The following is a 17,000-nucleotide window of genomic DNA, read 5'->3' as shown; positions in this document are numbered from 1 at the left end:
TGCCATGGAAGGAGTTCAGTGAAGATTCACCAGACTAATAACTGGGATGGCAGGAATGACGTATGAGGAGAGATTGGGTCGATTGGGCTTATACTCGCTGGTGTATAGAAGAATTGTTGAGTCTGTGTTTACAAATGCAGTTATACTGAATAACAGGACACAGACTACAGAAGTAAGTAAACAGGTCTTTAGTGATTGAGGGTCAGGGCGGAACTGAGGTACACTTTGCTCCACAGGGTTTATATACCGGTGTGGTCACCACCGGTACTACAATGTACAGGAGCCATCAAAAAGTAGTCCATCACCTTAAGGTATCCTCTTAAGGTAGTACAGGTTACATACACTACAATTCCTCCCCTTTTAGCTTAACAGTGGACACCCCAAATTAATACACTACATGGGTAACATATATACAATTTACACACAAGAACTGTTCAAAGATTCAGTCTCTGAGGAGGCCTCCTGATCCGGCCCGGATAACGCCTTTCAGGGATCTCTGGTTCCCATTGCTGGGGTGACTCATCCACTTGATCTCCTATGGATTTAACATCATCCAATACGTTCGAGTCTGAGGTAGATGCTACAGGCTCAATAAGTTCTTCAACTGGTGTCTCTGCCGTAGACATGGGGTCGACCCTTGTTCTCGATTCCACAAGTTGGTCAGCATGACGTCGTATTACGTTCTCTCCAACGTCTACCGTGTACATCAAGGGTCCTTGACATGCACGAATTGTCCCAGGTTGCCATTTATCATCCCTATAGTCCCTGGCCAACACTGGTTGTCCTATTTCAAAACTACGAGTGGCCTTTTTATTTACATGCTGGAATTGCTTGTTTTCGACTTCCCGTCGCACATTGGGTTTTAACAAATCCAACCGGGACCGCAACCTTCTGTTATAGAACATTATGGCAGGGCTTTGATTTGTCACTGCGTGCGTGGCGTTTCGATACGCCATTAGGAAATTGTCCACCTTGTGTTGTAGTGGAATATGATCTTCACTCATGGCCTTTATCGCCTTTTTGAACGTTTGTACAAATCTCTCGGCCAACCCATTTGTAGCCGGATGATATGGGGCAGATGTATAGTGTTTCACCCCATTCTTTTTCATGAATTTCTGGAATTCTTCTGACACGAACTGTGGTCCGTTGTCTGAACATATTTGCTCCGGCAATCCATTCCTTGCAAATATGGTTCTTAGAACTGCAATCATCTTCTCAGAGGTAGTGGTCGACATCTTAATCACTTCTGGCCATTTAGAATGTGCATCTACTGCTATCAAAAACATGGAATCCATGAATGGACCTGCAAAGTCGATATGCACACATTGCCATGGGGCTGAAGGCCATTCCCATGGATGCAGCGGTGCAATTGGAGGTGCGTTCTGAACTTTTTGGCACCCTGAGCAGCTTTTAGTCAGATCCTCTATTTGTTTGTCGATACCTGGCCACCACACATAAGCCCTAGCAAGTCTTTTCATCTTGACTCCCCCCAGATGACCTTCGTGCAATTCTTTTAGAACTCTCTCCCTTAATTTAGGAGGAATAATCACCCTTGTTCCATACATCAATGTTCCTTGACATACGGACAGCTGTTCTCGTCTGGCTGAGAATGCTGGTAACAGTGGTTCGCCATGTGTTGGCCATCCCTTCACTGTCAAGTCGTAGACCCGAGACAGTGTCGGGTCATTTCGGGTCTCTCGCTCAATACCCGCATTGGTGACTGGTAAGCATTCGATGATGGTCGAGTGAAATATCTCGACAGGGTCAACTGCCGGTGCCTCTTCCGCTGTAGGTAGTGGCAGGCGCGACAGCCCATCAGCATTACCATGTTGCTTTGTACCTTTGAATTCAATATCATATTGATGTGCCCCTAGAAAAAGGGACCATCTCTGAAGCCTCTGCGCCGTCATTACCGGAACACCCTTCTTAGGGTTGAAAATGGAAACCAACGGCTGGTGATCTGTCAGCAGCGTAAACTTTTGGCCTTGCAGGTAATGGTTAAATTTCTTAACTCCCCACACGAGGCTGAGAGCCTCCCTATCTATCTGAGCATAGTTGTGCTCAGCGGAGGTCAATGATCTGGATGCGAAAGCGACTGGCCTTTCCGAGCCATCTGGAAACTTATGTGAGAGCACTGCCCCGATACCATATGGAGAAGCATCACAAGCTAAGCGAATAGGCAGCGTTGGGTTAAAGTGAGCCAACACTTCCTTAGAGGTGATCAGCGCCTTGCTCTTTTGAAAAGCCCGCTTACAATCATCGCTCCACTTCCATGGTATTCCCATTTGCAAAAGAGTGTTTAGCGGGTGTAACACCGTGGTTAAATTTGGAAGAAACTTGTGGTAATAGTTAAATAACCCGAGGAACGACCTCAACTGGGATACATTTTCCGGTGCTGGAGCTTTGACAACAGCTTCGATTTTGTCAGGTGACTTATGGAGCCCCTCCTGGTTAATGACGTGGCCGCAGTATGAGATTTGCTTTTGAAAGAACTCGCATTTCTGGCGATTAGCTCTTAGCCCATATTCTTTCAATCTGATGAGCACCTGCTCCAAATTTGCGAGGTGATCCTTATCGTTATCTCCTGTAATCAGGATGTCATCCAGGTAGCATTGTGTGCCTGGGATTCCCTGCAATACCTGCTCCATGGCCCCTTGCCAAATCACTGGAGCCGATGCCACTCCAAAAACCAGCCTATTATACCGATATAAGCCCTTATGTGTGCTGATCGTGAGATACTGACGTGACGCTTCATCAACTTCCATCTGTAGGTACGCCTGCGCCAGGTCTATCTTGGTGAAGTGTTTCCCGCCAGACAGCGAAGCGAAGATATCTTCAATCCGCGGAAGCGGATATTGCACCGTGTGAAGAACTGGATTAACAGTGATCTTGAAATCGCCACAGATGCGAACCTTCCCAGGTTCCCCCGGCTTGTTGCTCAATGAACGCTTCATGACAGGAACAATGGGTGTAGCCCATTCGCTCCAGTCCACCTTGGACAGTACCCCTGAACGTTCTAGCCCTTCCAGCTCTGCTTCCACAGCAGGTCGTATCGCATAAGGCACCGGTCTGGCTTTGAAAAATTTTGGGTTTGCATGTTCTTGAACCTTGATGGTTGCCGTAATTCCTTTCAGTGTTCCAAGTCCCTGTTGGAACACCTCCTTAGCATCGTCTAAGATTTTGGACAGTCATTTAGGTTTGACATCGTCCTCCTTACAGGCATCCACAGTCAGTGCTTGTATGGAATGCCAGTCCACATTTATTCTCCGGATCCATTCCCGTCCCAGTAGTGGCGGACCTCCATCAGGTAACACATACAAGTCCATTTTCTGACTTTCTTTACCATTGTAGAACACATTTACTTTTATCTTTCCTTTGGGGTATACTATTTGCCCCGTGTATGTTTTCAATACAATCTCCGTATCCCTCAGGGGAATGTGCGAGAATAACCTTTTGTAATCTTGCTTATTCATGACCGTTAATGCCGACCCTGTGTCCAATTCCATCTTCACTTGGACTCCTGCTATCCGGGGCATGACCCAGATAGTTTGGTGGTCTGCTGTGTTACCCACATTATGTATTTTCAGACAACCCAGTTCCTTACTGCTGGAGTCTGAATCCGTCTTCTGTTCATCCGAACTGTTCTGTCACCTTGTGTACTTTTTTGTACTTCTCCTGCGGTGACTTTTTGCTGCTGGTCTTCTTTCCTGACCGGCATACTCTCGCTATGTGACCAAGTCTGCCACATTGCCTGCATTCTTTGTCTTTGAACCAGCACTGGTTCTGGTCATGCGTTGTCCTTCCGCAACTATGGCACTTTACTGCGCCCAATGCCATTTCATTGGTGCTGAATTCCAGTGGCCTTTGCTGTATCTCTGCAGCGCCCCGTGCTGCTGCCTCATGGGATGCTGCAATGCTGAAAGCTTTGTCCAGCGTAAGATCCTTTTCCTCTAGCAGTCGCTTCTGGGTTCCTTCCCTTAGGAGCCCACACACAAACTTATCTCTCAATGCGTCTGCTAGTCCTGTTCCGAACTGGCAGTACTTTGATAACTTGCGCAGTTCTGTTAGGAATTCAGCGTTGCTTTCTTCTTTAAGTTGAATTCTTTTGTAGAATTTAAATCGTTCCGCTATCAGCAGCGGCGTGGGGTTTAAATGCTCTTACAGGATAGTAACAATATCCGCAAATCTCTTCCCTACCGGTTTGTCTGGGGTTACAAGTTCCTTAATAACCCGTACGTCTTCGCACCCATCGAGTTTAATAGGGTTAGTGCTTTCTTATCATCCGGTACCTCATTCGTTGTACAGTAAACTTCGATGCATTCCACATAAGTGGCCCAATCTTCCACATCGTTATCAAAAGCAGTGATGTTACCCGTTTTTGGCATCCTTGCTGAGTTTCTCCTTTCCCTTCGGATATTATTTAATATAATGACTTATTATTTTATTTAAGATGGCGGCTTTTCCCACGCTTGGCGGCTTTTCCCGTGCATGTCTTCTTCCCCCGCCGACTCAAGATGACGATTCCCACACTGTTGCCGTCCACGCCTCCCAGCGGTCCTTTATTTTCCTTGCGCTGCTGCTCTTGTTGCCCCGCCGCTCCCGCGGTCCTTGTGGCCATAAACGCTTTTCTGGCTGCTGCGCGTCTCTGCCCCGATTGCAGTCCGGCCCCTTACACCGGCTGCGGTCATGTTCTCTGCCCTTTTCGTCGTTTTCCCTCCCCTTCTCCCACTGACAACTCGGCCGACTTCCCCCCCGTGCCGCTCAATCGGGCTTACCCACTGCTGTCGTAGAAGGGGTGATCACTGATGTTGGACTTCATGGCCAGAAAACCAACCCGGGTTCCCGATGGCCTCCCGTGCGATGCAGTGCTCAGCAGGATGTTGAGGGCGGATGCCCTTTTTCGACGCCCGTTTCTGAGGACGAAGCTTCCTTGGATGCAAAACTGCCGCTAGGTAAGATCAGGCTCGTCGCCACTGTTGAGTCTGTGTTTACAAATGCAGTTATACTGAATAACAGGACACAGACTACAGAAGTAAGTAAACAGGTCTTTAGTGATTGAGGGTCAGGGCGGAACTGAGGTACACTTTGCTCCGCAGGGTTTATATACCGGTGTGGTCACCACCGGTACTACAATGTACAGGAGCCATCAAAAAGTAGTCCATCACCTTAAGGTATCCTCTTAAGGTAGTACAGGTTACATACAGTACAAGAATGAGAGGGGATCTCATTGAAACCAATAAAATTCTGACAGGACTGGACAGACTAGAGGCAGGAAGGATGTTCCCGATGTTCGGGGAATCCAGAACCAGGGGTTACAATCTAAGGATAAGGGGTAAGCCATTTAGGACAGAAATGAAGAGGAATTTCTTCACCCAGAGAGTGGTGAACCTGTGGAATTCTCTACCACAGAAGGCAATAGAGGCCAATTCATTAAATATATTCAAGAAGGAGTTGGATATATTTCTTAAGGTTAAAGGGATCAAGGGATATGGGGAGAAAGCAGGGACAGGGTACTGAATTTGGATGATCAGCCATGATTGCATTGAATGGCAGAGCAGGCTCGAGGGGCTGAATGGCCTACTCCTGCTCCTATCTTCTATGTTTCTATGTTTGCACATGATGACCATTCAGTGCCTGATGACATCAATCCCCGCATGAGTGACTGATTTACACCATGTAGCTGTTTAATATGTAATTCTGTCACCAAGTTGCTGAGATGTCCCATCTCTCTCTGTCTCCCACCTCCAGCTGCTGGGTGAATCCCGATGCTTCCAATGCAGCCTTCTCTGCTGTTGCTCTTCTCTCCCTCTTATTATGGGCTCTCTTTTCAAGCAAGGAGGCAAAGAAGAAAAGATTGAGTGAGAGTGATGGAATGAGTGTAAGAAATGGATGGGATAGATGTTTAGAGGGAGACTGGGCCGGATTTTGTCAGTGTGGACGGGCTGGGGCGTGTCAGGTGGAAATCGTGTCAGGACCCCGACTCCTAAGTGAAGTGTTGAAAAAGTGGGATTTTCCCCTAATTGGGCAATTGATTTCCTGCATGTGGTAACACCTGGCCCAATGAGTCTTTTCATACAGAAAGTCGCCTCCGATGACGTCATCAATGCTGCTGGATTTAAGACCTGCAAGCAGCCTTGCTTCTTCTGGAGACTGCAAAGGCTCTGCAAATTGTATGAAGGAGTTGATTTCCCGACAATGTCCAAGATGAAGCAAAAGTGTGCTCCTCGGTTTGATGAGCCCTCCCTCCAAGCTCTGGTGTACGGAGCCAGCTGTAATAAGGAGGTGCTATTCCCTTCCTCGGAGAAAAATGCCACCCCAGCAGACAAAAGCTGTGTGGCTGCAAGCGGCCCAGGAGGTCAACTCCATTTTGCTGAGCCACAGAACCTGGCTGCAGTGCAGTAAGAGGTTTCATGTCCTTCTCCACACAGGAAAAGTGAGTATGACTTTCTCATCACCCACAATCTGATCCCCATCGCCTCTCCTCACCAGCACTCTGCTTTGCCAACCTCTTCCTCCACATGCCACTTGACACATACATGGCTGCACCCTTACCCATTCCCTCTCTCTCGAAGGTCACATTCACTTAACTATTTGACCATGCAGCCCTCACACTCCGTATCACTGTGATGCCATGACAACAACAACTTTCAACACACAGGGATGGTCCTTTGTATCCTTCTAAGGACCTATGCTATGGATTATCTACACTCACTCCTTCATTCTCACTCAAACTCCACTTGTGTCCCTCATTACAGGAAAAGAGGGCCCACAATAAGAGGGAAAGTGCAAGGACAGGAGGAGGGCCACCCTCAGTAGCCCAGCTCACTGCCTGGGAGGAGGCAGCACTGGAAATCTCCGGGATCGAGGAGGATGCACAAGTGGGGGACGGACAGATGGGCGCATCGCAGCAAGCTGGTGACAGAATATTTTGGCATCTCTCTCATTGACATTGCATGAGTCACTGATAATGAATCTGATGCTCTAACAGATTGACTTATGATCATCTGCACAATTCAATGTGCATGTAACCTTGACCTCACATCTCTAACTCTCTTTTCCTCCTCCACAGGACCATCGAAAGCCCCCGTCCCCACTGTCCAGGAGGAACAGCCTGAGCTTCCAGACTCCTCAGAGGAAGCTGCAACCTCTGTGGGTGCAGCGTCAGTGGAATTCAGCGCACCCAGCACCAGCGCAGACACTCACACCTCGGTGGGACCTTCGCGAGATAGAGTAGTGTTGGCACCTGGTGTATCACAGCTCACAAGTGAGCATCAGCAGATGGTGGAGACAGGGACAGCAGTGGAGAGTCCTCATCGGAGGGTGCAGGCCTTTGCCAGCTCAGCTCAGCTGCATGATGACCCTGTGCCTCCGGGTCCATCCAGAAAGAGAGTGGTGCTGGAACTCCAGGAACAGGTGCAGGTGTCTCTGGCAGGTTTTTTCTCCAGGGTCGCTGCGAGTGTCGAGCGAATGGAGGAGTCCATCGCGAACATGAGCATAGCTTTGTGGAGGCATTGGCGCATGAACGCATCACCATGGAAAGGATGGCTACAGTAGAGAGGATGGCTGCGGCCATGGAGGAGCGAAGTCGCCAGATTAGAGAAAACATGGTCACTGTTCAGAATAGACTGGCATCTCTTGAGGAGCGATGGTCAGCTACTAAGCATAGAAACCAGGCCTTCATGGAAGTCCTCTGGAGTAGGACATCCAGTCCATAAATAGATCCTCATGGCCCCCTTGAAGTGCAGCAAGGTGCTGTCAAGCCACTTGCTAGCTCTGAAGTGGGGCTGACCCATGAGAGGTACTTTAATGGCAGACAACAAGGAAGTGGGGGCGCCTCTCCAAGTGCTCACATGACCATGCCACTGCAAAGCCCTCGGTCAGTGCCCCACCAGAGTCCTCACCCAACTGAGATGGGCGTCTCATCCACTGCACAGCCGCAGGAGCAGCAGACTATTGCAGAGCCCTCACAGGTTCGCAACCCCAGAGGACGGCCACCAAAGGTGTCAAGACAGGAGCAGCAAGAAAGTGAGCAAGGGGCCTCCACATCTGCTGAAGCCACAGGGGAAGCACCACGTAGGAGCTTGCATAAGAGGAAGATAATGCACAAGTAGTCACAAGGGTAGTCACTTAGGTGTTATTTTGGGTTTATTTTTGAAATGCCACCAGTTGCTTGTTGTGATAAAAAATTCTGATGGCAAACTGTTGAAGTTGTGGCCTGTGTCATTTCACAAATGGGACTTCCACATTGAGGGCTCAGGATTACTTGCACTTGTCAGTATGGTGCTCAGAGTGATAGGAATCCACAGGTTCTTATCCATTGTCAATGCTCTGTTAAGAAGGTGCGAGGCAAAAGTGTTTGATTGTACAGGCTAAGCAAATGTGACCAACATGATTGTGTCCCTTGCATCCCGGGCAGCAATATTGTCGTGCTCTAGCGACTTCTGGCCTATGCATCTTCAAGTGGGTGACTAGCAGCTTGATGCTCCTGCTGTTGGTGCTGCTGTTGCTCATGGTTCTGCTGCTGCCACGGCTGGTCTTCATCTGATTCTGATGTCCAGGAGGAAAGTTATTAAATGGTCGCCATGCTTCTGGTATATGCCTCAGTTGAGGAAGTGCTTAGTCAAGGTGGGGTGAGGGGTTTCCCAGGAGGTCACACTGGAGATGGTTCTCAGGATCCAAACTTCCACAACACTGAGTATGCCTGCTAAAAGTTTCCCCAGGCCTGAAACAACAAAGTTCTGCCACCTGCAAATGATCATTGGTAAAATCTCCTTTGTAATGGTGGAGCTGCAGCTGTGCGGATGCAATCCACTTGTGAGGCCGCCAGCATTACCTGGCGTGTTCCAGAGGAGGCATGAGGGATGGGGGGAATGACTAAAAATCGAAAAGGCCTCTCAAAATGGGATTATAGGGGCTATTAAGTGGTTGATTGGGCCTTAAGGGCCTATCCCGCCTCTTGGAGGTGGGATGGAAAGGGGGTCAGAAAACACGCATTTGGGAAAATTGCTTGGAAGCGGGATGGAGGCGGGATCAAGCCCGTCCGCCATTTTTGGCGATTTTAACAACTCACACGCCTCCAATCCCACCTCCTCGGGCCTGGCAAAATCGAGCCCATTGATCGAGTAGGATGGCAAATGGCATAGTTGGTATGATTGTGTTAGGATGAGGGCGAGTGTGAGGGGTGACTAGTAAGATAGGGATGTGATAATGTAGATGGAGAGAGAGGGATGGGTGGACATGCAAGGTATGTTGGTGTGAGTAATAATGTGCAGGATTAGTGTTGGGAAGGCAGAGTGATGGGGATGTGATGAGAGGCACAGCAGGATGAAGTTGAGTGTGGCTTTGTACTAATCTATTGAGATAATCGAAACGATTCCGGCACTGCACCCAGGTCCTCCTGACCATATCCCTGCTGTTGACCTCTGCTATTTTGAGCCAGGCTCTTTGTGTCCTGGGGAGGTCTCTTCTGCCCATTGGAAGGGAAGAGGACCTCCCTGCCTGCTCTGACTCCCTCCACAAGCATATGGAGGGAGTCATTGGAGAAGCTGGGTGCAGCCCTCTGCCTCTGTTCAGTCATGTTTCCAAGCATTTGGAACAGTCAAAAGCTCCAGTGCAGTGACTGCACACTCCTAGATGAACCTTCAAATGCAATGTGGCCATGGTTCCTTTAAATCTACCGGCTGAAAACGCGTCATGGATGACGTCATCAGACCCGCACCATTTAATAGGGCCAGGTAACACCAGGGCAGGCTGAAAAGGCCCCATTAGCACAAGGTCGATTTCTGGAGCGGGATGAAACAGCAACAGGGTTGCGACCCACTACGCCGACCGCCCGCACCCGGCCCGCCCAGGTAAAGAAAATCTCAGCCATTGTGTTTAGAAAGTTAGTGCAGTGAGGGGATAGTGAAGTGCTGTTTAATCTACTCTGCTTGTAAAGTTCTTTGCATATTGTCTGAAGAAATAAAAGGTATTGAACCTGAAGCAATTGTAATGATCAATAACATGTCATTCTATAGTGGACACTAGGTGGAGCCGTAGAGCTGTGTAGAGCTGTATATAGCTGTATGTATATAAGACTACACTACCCAGCTGTATGTATATTAAGACTACATTACCCATGAGGCAATTGGCTACCCACAAGGCAGCAGTCAAGATGGATGCCTCTACAGATACTGTACCTAGTCCACATGTGCTCAATAAAAGTGTCTAGCAAAAGCTAGCTGTGTTCATAATAAGAATGTCTATTTATTAATGAACATAACATGGTACCAGGATTGGAAAGATCTGCTGAATATTGTGCAACGCGACATGGAGAATTTGAAGCCACCAGAGCATTTGAAACTCACAGGAAATGTCGACTACAATTGGCAGACTTTTAAACAACAATTCGAACTCTACATTGCTGCCATCGGGTACGGTACGAAGCCAGACGCAAGGAAAATAGCGTTGCTGCTCATGGTTGCAGGCCCACAGGTGATAGAGGTACTTACTACATTTCTTTTTAATCTGGAGGAGAACAGAGAAAAATTAGACGATGTGATAAAGAAGTTTGATACACATTGTTCTCCCAAAAAGAATGAAACCTATGAGAGGCACATCTTCCGTTCTCAGACACAGCAGCAAAATGAGACTTTTGATAGCTTTATGACTGATCTGAAACTGAAAGCACAGACATGTAATTTCTCTGAGCTGAAAGCATCCATGATTCGTGACCAGATTGTGTTTGGTATTCATGATAAAAAAGTCAGGGAACGTCTGTTGAGAGAAACCGAACTAACATTGGAAATTGCAGTGAAAATATGCCAAGCCAGCGAGCTAGCTCGAAAGCACGCGAAGACTTTCAGTGAAATCAATAATGATGCGATTGTAATGAGTGATAATGCTGCTGTCGGTGCTGTGTCCTACAAGGGGAAGAAACGTGGGCAGAACAGAAATGAAAAGCAATCGGAGGATGAAATTTTTAATTGTAAATGCTGTGGTTACAAACACCAGTTAAGACAATGCCCAGCATTTGGAAAAATGTGCACAAAGTGTAATGGAAAGAATCACTTTGCCAAACAATGCTTTTCAAAAGCAAAAACAAAGAAAGGGCAACGAGTTAATGTGATTGAGGACACTGATTTAAGTGAGACATTTTTTGTAGGAATGGTGTCATGTGACAATGTCAAAAAAGATACAGAAAATGTGCAGCCCTCAGATATGGACAATGCTGAACATAAAATCAATGCAGTAAAAGAGGACAAATGGATGATCCCACTGTAAGTAAATGGAGCATTAGTTACATTGCAACTAGACACTGGGGCAAAAGCAAACTTAATCAGTATGAGTGACATTAAAAATATGAAATAAAAGCCCAAAATACAGAAAAAGTCAGTACTACTGAAGGACTATAATGGACAGAAAATAGATAGCTTAGGTGTATGCAGACTTAAAGTGACAGTCAAAGACAAAGTGCATCATCTCATGTTTTCTGTTGTTGCTGAAGGACTTGATTCACTATTGGGTGACAAAGCTTGTGAGGACTTAGAACTGGTCAAGAGAGTCTACCGTATAAACTGTGCCATAAGCAGACCAGATGACTCGGTGGATTCTGTAGTGAATAATTTCCAGGATGTGTTCAAAGGATTTGGAGTTCTACCATTCACTTACAAGATCCAGCTAAAGGAGGATGCTCAGCCAGTGGTACATGCTCCACGAAGAGTTCCAGCACCCCTGCGTGACCGGCTCAAGAATGAACTGGACAGAATGACCACACTAGGAGTCATCAGGAAAGTCGAAGAGCCAACAGACTGGGTTAACTCCATGGTATGTGTAAAGAAAAAGAACAATGATCTAAGAATATGCATGGATCCAAAGGACTTAAATGCAAACATAAAACGTGAACACTACCAGATTCCCAAACGAGAAGAAATCACCAGTGAAATGTCAGGTGCCAGATACTTTACAAAGCTCGATGCCTCACAAGGATTTTGGCAACTAAAACTGGATGAAGAGAGCACCAAATACTGTACCTTCAACACACCATTTGGCAGGTATTGTTTCCTCAGAATGCCTTTCGGGATAATATCTGCATCTGAAATCTTTCATAGAGCGATGGAACACATAATTGAAGGTTTGGAAGGAGTTTGGGTTTATGTTGATGACATCATCATCTGGGGCTCCACTCTGAAAGAACACAATGAGAGACTGACTAAAGTGCTACAGAGCATATGCCGGAATGGACTTAAGCTCAACAAAGCCAAGTGTCAGTTTGGTGCCCAGGAAGTCACTTTCCTAGGAGATAATCTATCTGGTAAAGGAATAGAGCCAGATATGGAAAAAGTAAACGCCATACTCAAAATGCCCCGACCCGCTGACAAAAAAGGAGTGCTACGCATCATGGGGATGATAAACTTCATTGGAACGTTCATTCCTAACTTGTCAGCCAAGACAGCCTGTCTGCGAGACCTGCTACGTAAAACAAATGAATTTGCATGGACAGAAAGACATGAACAAGAGTGGATAAACCTCAAAACTGTGCTGACAACCACACCTGTACTCACCTTCTTTGACCCAACAAAAAGAATCAAAGTGTCAACGGATGCATCAAAAGATGGCCTAGGTGCGGTCTTGCTACAAGCAAAGGGTGAAGATTGGAAGCCTGTTGCCTATGCCTCCAGGTCTATGACTGATACTGAGTGTCGATACGCCCAGATTGAAAAGGAATGTCTAGGCTTGGTAGTTGGACGAGAAAAGTTTCATGGCTACATATATGGACTTCCCACCTTCACAGTTGAGACAGACCACCGCCCTCTGGTTGCCATCATAAAAGAAAACCTGAATGAGATGTCTCAAGGATTCAACGACTCATGATGAAGCTGCAAAGATATGAATTTGAACTGATCTACACACCAGGCAAATACATAGTCATAGAGTCATAGAGTTTTACAGCACAGAAAGAGGCCCTTCGGCCCATCGTGTCTGCGCCGCCCATCCATCCCTGTCCAGTCTAATCCCATTTTCCAGCATTTGGTCCATAGCCTTGTATGCAATGGCATTTCAAGTGCTCATCCAAATGCTTCTTGAATGTTGTGAGGGTTCCTGCCTCTACCATCCTTTTAGGCATTGAGTTCCACATTCCAACCACCCTCTGGGTGAAAAAGTTCCTCCTCAAATCCCCTCTAAATCTCCTGCCCCTTACCCTGAATCTATGCCCCCTTGTTATTGACCCCCCTACTAAGGGGAAAAGTTCCTCTTTGTCTACCCTATCAATGCCCCTAATCATTTTGTACATCTCAATCAGGTCCCCCCTCAGCCTTCTTTGCTCCAAGGAAAACAACCCCAGCCTGTTTAGTCTTTCTTCATAGGTGAGGCGCTCCATCCCAGGTAACATCCTGGTGAATCTTCTCTGCACCCTCTCCAAAGCAATCACATCCTTCCTATAGTGAGCCGACCAGAACTGCACACAGTACTCCAGCTGTGGCCTCACCAGCGTTTTGTACAGCTCCATCATAACCTCCCTGCTCTTATATTCTATGCCTCGGCTAATGAAGGCAAGTATTCCATATGCCTTTTTAACCACCTTATGTACCTGTTCCGCTGCCTTCAGGGATCTATGTACATGTACACCAAGGTCCCTCTGACCCTTTGTACTTCCGAGGGTCCTACCACTCATTGTGTATTCCCTTGCCTTATTTGTCCGTCAAAAATGCATCACCTCGCACTTTTCAGGGTTAAATTCCATTTGCCACTTTTCTGCCCATCTGACCAGCCCGTTTATATCGTCCTGTAGCCTGAGGCTTCCCTCCTCGCAATTTACCACCCCACCAATTTTCGTGACATCTGCGAACTTACTGATCATACCTTTTACATTCTCATCCAAATCATTTATGTAGATCACAAACAATAGTGTTAGCAGATGCACTATCCTGAGCACCCACAATGAGTCATGTGAGCTCTACTGAAGAAGACGTGAATGTTCATGTGAGTATGGTCACTGCTGCGCTGCCCGTGTCAGACACAAAATCAAAGCAAATAGCAGAAGAAACAGTAAAAGATACAGTATTACAAACAGTAATAGAGAACATTCATCATGGTTGGCCAAAAGGTTCCTGTCCAAAATATTTTCACATAAGGTCAGAATTGAGTGTCACAAGTGGACTATTACTAAAACAGAACAGAATAGTCATTCCACAGGCTCTACGTCAAGACATGCTCAAAAGGATTCATGAGGGACACCTCGGAATTGAAAAATGCAAAAGGAGAGCAAGAGACACTGTTTATTGGCCTGGCATAAATAAGGACATTGAGAACATGATAGGCAAATGTGAGACATGTCAGAAACACCAAAACAAACAAGCAAAGGAACCAATGATAGTAGCTGACATACCAACAGCACCATGGCAAAAGGTTGGTATGGACCTTTTTCATTTAAATGGTAAAGACTATCTAATAGTGATTGACTACTATTCTAACTATCCTGAGATGGCGCTGCTCTCAAGCACCACAGCAAGCAGTGTCATAATGCATGTGGAATCCATCTTCGCCAGACATGGAATTCCCAGGATTGCCGTTAGCAACAATGGTCCGTGCTTCAACTGTAAGGTGTGGCAACAGTTTGCAGCGCATTATGACTTTCAACACATCACATCCAGTCCTTTGTATGCTCAGTTAAATGGTAAGGCAGAGAAAGGTGTTCAAGTTCTCAAGCAGCTACTGAAGAAAGCAACAGAAAGCAAGTCTGATCCTTATCTCGCCCTGCTGAGCTACCGAGCCTCACCTTTAGACTGTGGTTCTTCACCTGCTGAACTACTAATGGGTCGCAAGTTGCGCCCCACGCTACCCTGCTGTGCAAAAGAACAGCAAAGTGAGGAACTGAGACAGAGACTTCAACTGTTAAAGCTGAAACAGAAATCATACTATGACAAGTCATCCAAAACTCTAAAACCATTGACAAGGGATGATGTTGTCAGGATTGAGGATCCAGATGCATGGAACAGGAAAGCTGCAGTTCTTGAGGAAGTAGGACCAAGGTCATACACTGTTAGAACTGAGGAAGGACAGGTTCTCAGGAGGAACCGCCGTTCCCTCCTAAAAACACAAGAGACTATTCAAGACCAGATGCATCTTGTCATTCACCGCCAGAACAATCTCATGAAGACACATCAGACTTACCCGTGTTGAGAAGATCCACACGTGAAGTAAAAAAGCCTGATAGACTTAATCTTTGAGTACAATGTAAAGCTTTGAAAATGTGTTGACTGTTTTGAAAATGTTTATGTTTATAGCGCACTAACAAAAGTGTCACTGATATTATCTTTATTGTTTTCTTGAAAGTTGATTGATATTGATTTTGTTAAACCTCAAAGAAAGGGGGATGTAATGATCAATAACATGTCATTCTATAGTGGATACTAGGTGGAGCCGTGGAGCTGTGTATAGCTGTATGTATATAAGACTACACTACCCAGCTGTATGTATATTAAGACTACATTACCCATGAGGCACTAGGCTACCCACAAGGCAGCAGTCAAGATGGATGCCTCTACAGATACTGTACCTAGTCCACATGTGCTCAATAAAAGTGTCTAGCAAAAGCTAGCTGTGTTCATAATAAGAATGTCTATTTATTAATGAACATAACAGCAATGACAATTTTTTTTACTACTCAAGTAAAGAAACAATGTGAATCTGCTCATTACAACATGTGGCATCAAGGAGTTCTGTAGTGTCTGTGTGTAGATAAAGACACTGAAGACAGGAGTTGGTTCATAGGTATTTACTAAGCAAGTCTGGGGGGGGGGTGGTTTCTAAAGGATATACACAATACACAGGCTTATATAGCCCAAGTGGCAATTACCGGCATTACGCACACCTGGGGCTCTTAAAGGCACATACACCACAATTCCTCCCCTTCTAGCTAACTAGTACATCATATTTTAAGTAATTATTAATTACATGTTATATGCAAAATAATATACATTGCTGTATTAATTAATTATAAGTTAGTCTCTCAGGAGGCTTCCTGACTCGGTCCGGATAACGCCTCGGGGGTGTAGTAGTTTCTGGTGGTGTAGTAGGTTCTTCTGGCAAGGCTGATTCGGCTTGAAGGCCAGTGTCGGGTTCATCGGGCTCCAGTATCACCGGATCGGAGGTAGATATGGGTATCTCTACTTCATCGTTAGATGTATAGAGTGGTGGTGTAGGTTGTCCCTTTTCGGATGACTTGATGATTTGGTCAGCATGGTGCCTTATTATGCTGTCTCCGATGTCCACGGTATACATCAATGGTCCTAATCATGTGCAGATAGTTCCAGGCTGCCATTTCTCGGTACGGTAGTCCCGGGCCAAAACCGGTTGGCCTATCTGGAAGGCCCTAGTTGGCCTTTCATTCATGCCCTGAAACTGTCGGTTCTCCACGTCCCTTCGGATGTTGGGCTTGACCAAATCCAGCCGGCATCTTAGGTTTCTATTGTAGAACATCATGGCGGGAGTTTGGTTAGTAACCATATGCGTTGCATTCCTATATGCAAATAAGAAGTTATCCACCTTGTGCTGAAGTTTTATGTCTTCATTACCCATGGCCTTGATGGCCTTCTTGAAGGTCTGGACAAACCTTTCAGCCAATCCATTGGTGGCGGGATGGTATGGGGCGGACGTGTAGTGCTTTACCCCATTGTTCTTTAAGAACTTTCTGAATTCTTCGGACACAAATTGCGGTCCATTATCAGAACATATCTGCTCCGGCAGCCCATTCCTGGCAAATATGGTCCTTAATACTGTGATGGTTTTTTCCGTGGTGGTGGAGGACATCTTTATTACCTCCGGCCACTTGGAGTGTGCATCAACTGCGATTAAGAACATTGAGTCCATAAATGGACCAGCAAAGTCGATGTGCACCCTTTTCCAGGGAGATGAGGGCCACTCCCATGGATGTAGAGGGGCCTGTGGCGGAGCATTTTGGACCTTCTGGCATCCTAGGCAGCTCTTGATCATGTCTTCGATGTCTCCATCGATACCTG

The sequence above is a fragment of the Somniosus microcephalus genome, chromosome 10 (genome assembly GCF_052327205.1).
Source record: "Somniosus microcephalus isolate GS21.2 chromosome 10, FLI_Smic_1.0, whole genome shotgun sequence".
NCBI lineage: Eukaryota > Metazoa > Chordata > Chondrichthyes > Squaliformes > Somniosidae > Somniosus > Somniosus microcephalus.
This window is presented reverse-complemented; position numbering follows the sequence as displayed.